This window comes from Vigna angularis, chromosome 9 (genome assembly GCF_016808095.1).
Source record: "Vigna angularis cultivar LongXiaoDou No.4 chromosome 9, ASM1680809v1, whole genome shotgun sequence".
Lineage (NCBI taxonomy): Eukaryota > Viridiplantae > Streptophyta > Magnoliopsida > Fabales > Fabaceae > Vigna > Vigna angularis.
Window position 1 is genome coordinate 21,166,407 of NC_068978.1, and position 5,380 is coordinate 21,171,786.

A 5,380-nucleotide genomic window follows, 5' to 3' on the forward strand; every position below is an offset into this window, starting at 1 on the left:
ATTGGGGTGCGTCCTAATGCAAGGAAGGAGACCTGTAGCTTATGCATCTAGGCAGCTAAAGGCGCATGAGAAGAACTACCCAACGCATGACATAGAACTTGCAGCAGTAGTATTTGCATTAAAGACATGGAGACACTACCTCTATGGGGCAAGTTTCCAAGTTTTTAGTGACCATAAGAGTCTAAAGTATTTGTTCGATCAAAAGGAGCTGAACATGCGACAAAGAAGATGGATGGAATATATGAAGGACTATGATTTCGAGCTTTTATATCACCCAGGAAAAGCCAATGTGGTGGCAGATGCATTGAGTAGGAGACAAGCTCAGATAACAACAATGATGGTGAAGGAATTAGAACTGTTAGAAAAGTTACGTGATATGAACTTGGGGTTGCAGTTAACCCCAGATCATATATGGTGTGGTCATTTAGTAATCACTAGTGACTTCTTAGAACAAGTGAAGGTTGAGCAGTCGATGGATCAAGAGTTGCAGCAAAAGATCAGGTTGTTGGACACCAATCAAGTTAAGGACTTCGTTCTAAGTAAAGATGGCATCCTTCGATTTAAGAACAGAGTGTGTATACCTGCAAAGAGTGAATTAAAACATTTAATTTTAGACGAAGGCCATAAAAGTCGTCTTAGCATACATCCAGGTATGACTAAGATGTATAAAGACCTGAAAGAGTCATTTTGGTGGAATGGAATGAAGAGGGATGTGGCCGAGTTTGTAGCAGCCTGCTTGGTGTGTCAGAAGGCAAAAGTGGAGCATCAAAAACCGGGAGGGATGTTACGACAGTTAGACATTCCTCAATGGAAGTGGGACAGTATCTCGATGGACTTTGTAACACATTTACCAAAATCATCAAAAGGTCACGATTCTATCTGGGTTATCGTTGATAGACTAACCAAGAGTGCTCACTTTTTGCCCATTAATCAACGTATGTCTCTAGAAAAGCTGACGGAGTTATACATCAGGGAAGTATTGAGGTTGCATGGAATACCTACAAGCATTGTGTCAGACAGAGATCCAAGGTTTACTTCAAGGTTTTGGCAGACGCTACAGAAGGCTCTGGGAACGCAGTTGAGGATGAGTTCGGCTTATCACCCTCAGACTGATGGTCAAACAGAAAGGACTATTCAGTCTTTGGAGGATTTGCTAAGAACTTGTGTATTAGATCATCTTGGAAGTTGGAATGAGATACTACCATTAGTAGAATTTACTTACAACAACAGTTATCATTCCAGTATTGGTATGCCACCATATGAAGCTTTATATGGAAGAAGATGTAGAACCCCGTTGTGTTGGTTTCAAGATGGGGAAGCACTAACAGTGGGACCCGAGCTATTACAGCGAACCACAGAAAAAATAAAATTAATCCAAGATCGGATGAAAGCAACTCAAAGTAGACAAAAGTCATATGCCGACAAAAGAAGAAGACCGTTAGAATTTGAAGAAGGAGATCATGTATTCTTACGAGTAACACCAACTACAGGAGTCGGGAGAGCTATCAAGATGAGGAAACTGACACCAAAATTTCTCGGACCGTATCAGATTCTCAAAAAGATTGGGCCAGTGGCTTATGAGGTAGCATTACCACCTGGATTGGCAAATTTGCATAACATTTTTCATGTATCCCAACTGAGGAAGTATATTCCAGATCCAAAGCATGTGTTAGAAGTTGATGAAATTCAGGTCAAGGAAAATTTAACAATGGAAGTTGGACCAGTGCGTATACTAGATGTTCAAATGAAAAAGCTAAGAGGGAAAGATATTCGCACAGTAAAAGTACTTTGGAATGAAGACACACAGGAAATGACTTGGGAATTGGAAGAATTTATGATAAAGGAATATCCATATCTCTTTTGTAAGTAATCTTTTGTTAGATAGTCTTTGTTTAAATAAATAATTTTCGAGGGCGAAAATAATTGTTGTTGGGGAGATTGTAAGATCCTTGAAAAATATTTGTAAGTTAAATACTAGATAAAAAAAAAATGAATAGTAAATTGTGAATAGTAAAAGGTGAATAGTAAAAAGTGAATAGTAAAAAAAAAAAAAATATATATTTTTGGAAAGGATAAGTGTTACACGTAGCTTTGAGATCAGAATTCACCAATTTGCAAATAAAAAATTATTTTTGTAATAGTAAAATGAATAAAAAAATGAATAGTAAAAATGAATAGTAAAAATGAATAGTAAATTTTTTTACTATAAATAGCCAAGGGGGGGAGGCTGGAAATTTACACCAAAATTCTAGAGAAATTGTGAGAGAAGAGAGTTGGAGTAAATTATAGTTGAAGAGGGGAAATTCTGGAAGTTTCCGGAGAACGGTTTGAGAAGAGGAAACTAAGTCTGGAATAGAGGTAAGGGGAGCCAACTTTGAGTATTTCCTTTTGTATTATCTTGAGTCTTGGATATGTTATATTTTGCTTTTCTGATCTTATATCTTGAATATGGAGTATTTTGTTTCTGTATGATCTTAAATTTTAAATGAGAGTATGCTTTGTATTGATATCCAAGTGTGATAGTTGTAAAATGTAATGTTGATTATGTTATGCCACTTGTATGTTATTAGTTGTTTATTTTTTTGTATTTTGGAAGGATTAGAAATTGTCTAACCGGCTCTGCCAGATTCAATTTCTTGTTTCCCCAAACATTCTATTGTTTCCCTTATTTAATTGTATTTTGGAAGGATTAGAAATTGTCTAACCGGCTCTGCCAGATTCAATTTCTTGTTTCCCCAAACATTCTATTGTTTCCCTTATTTAATTGTATTTTGGAAGGATTAGAAATTGTCTAACCGGCTCTGCCAGATTCAATTTCTTGTTTCCCCAAACTTTCTATTGCTTCAGTTATTTATTTTATTGCACTTTTGGAAGGATTAGAAGTTGTCTAACCGGCTCTGCCAGATTCAACTTCTTGTTTCCCCAAACTATTTATTGCTTTACTTATTTATTTTATTGCATTTTTGGAAGGATTAGAAGTTGTCTAACCGGCTCTGCCAGATTCAACTTCTTATTTCCCCAGACATGTATTGTTCTTGTTATTTAATTATATTGTATTTTGGGATGGATTAGAAGTTGTCTAACCGGCTCTGCCAGATTCAACTTCTTGTTTCCCATGAATTTTTATATTAAGATTATTCTTATGATTGTCAAATATTGTATTCTTCTATGACCATTTATAGTAATATCTTATTATGGGTAATTGTTTATAATTATCTTGTATGAATTCTATCATGAATGAGTTTTTTGGCTGAAATTGATCTTGTTGGAAGGTCTGGAGTAAGGATTCTGTAATAACTTGTATATGAGTATTAAATAGATGTAGTGATACTATTTGAGGTTGTTGTAAGACGAAGTAAAAATATTAAAATTAGGCATTTTAGATTTAGAGCATAAGCGAACAAGGTAGATAATTTAAATAAATAAATTGTTAATTATTGAAGGCCTCCCTTTGTTGGTAGGATAGAGGAACCTTAAAAACCTGAGTTGGCACATCCCTGATCATAGAGCAGCCCTGGCCTGGTCCAGTCAGTTGTGACTAGTCATATGTGTTGGCGTCGAAGGTGAGTTTGATGCGTTCAGACATCTGGGCCCTCTCCGGTGACCAATTGGGGTAAAGAAAGATCTCTAATAGGATGAAATTAAAATAAAATAAGTTAATTCGAGATGCATAAATTTATCATGGTAAAAACTTCATATATATTTTATTTATCGTTACATTGAGTTCAGACTTTAATACGTAGTGGCTAAGATATGATGAAATGTTTTGGCTGATCTATGAATCTTTAATTGGTGAAAATATGTTGAGTTATACTCGTTATGGTCAAAAATGAGTTTATAATATGAAGTATGATAGCCGGCGATATGTTTAATTTATTAACACCAAAATAGGTTATTGTCAAATTATGATTAGAGAATGAACATGATTGAGTTATGTGGAGAAGAGGTTATGAATTGTTGATTTGATGAAATGTTGGAGTGGATAAGAGAGTATGAAATGTTGAGGTGATGAAATGTTGGAGTGGATATAAGAAATTATTGCTTATGAAATGATGTTCCCTACGGGAAGTAGTATGTTCGGTTATACCATGAGAGCTTGGTATGAACAAAGTAACACCTGAGGTTAATGAAAGCAGGCAGCAAGTGGTCTGACCATAAGGCTTTGACATAAATATGTGGATCATAAGTTTTATAGAAGCAGGCAGAGAGCGGTCTGACCATAAGGCTTCAGAGAGTAAGACATAGTATACAGGTGAGGCTTAAGGAAGCAGGCAGAGAGCGGTCTGACCATAAGGCTTCGTGAGTAAGCATAGTATAAATTGTAAGGTTTATGAAATTGAGGAAGATGATTTTGATAATGATGAATTAATGACATCGGGGTAATGATATTTGAGTAATTGTAGAAATAAATGATTAAACTATTCTTATTACAAGTTTAATGATTGATTTGATATGGTTGGCTTACCCTTATTTGTTTATGCTATGATCATATAACTCATGTTATATGTGATTAGATAATGTTGCAGATGTGGTTGAAAAAGCTTAGAGATGAGAGAGATGCGGGGAAAACCTTTCATGGATTTTTGTAAAAAGAATAAATTTGTATTGGGAAGATTATGTTGTGTAAAATTTAAAAGTTGAAATGTCAACGGTGAAGACTATATTGTTTAAAGTTTGTAAGTTTGGTATTGTACTTTGGAGTAATTGAAATAAAGTTTGATTGTTTATATGAGATATCGAATTAATTTAGTCTCTACTATCAGTAATACCCTTTAAAATATTTGGGTGTTACACCTGTCAAAGGTGCTCCGATGCTTAAGTCAATAATGGTCCGATCGGTTGTTTAAGTGCTACAATAAATGCATAATTCATGAATCAGTCTATCTCTTACCTTTGACCTGTATTTATAGTTTTGGTCATGGGCGTAGGATTAGCAGGGCCTTAATCATGGCCCAATTCAGAGCCCAATCCTTTAATCAATGTTTTACCTTAATCACGTTTGGAGACCTACCTATCACGACCGTCCGGTATGAGTGATTGAGACATGTCGTCCGTCCTATGTGTTTGTCTGGGGCCGTCCGGAGGTCATATGGTACAATACTCTTTATTTTTCTTGAAAGGAATCAAATTTATTTGTAAAATCAGTTTGGAAAAAAGAAATTTTTTAAAAAACACAATTTTATTAAAGAATTAATTCACTCCCTCTTCGTTTTTATCCAAAAATAATAATTCTTCTGCACAATTCTAACAAAATTATTGTGCTCGTACTTGTTTACAACTTTTTATCCTCTTTGCAAGACGTTCATGCGATGCAATTAGACTCTCTACTGGTCATATAACCATTAGATGCTCCATGCCATGATGCATTAGGAAAGGGCGC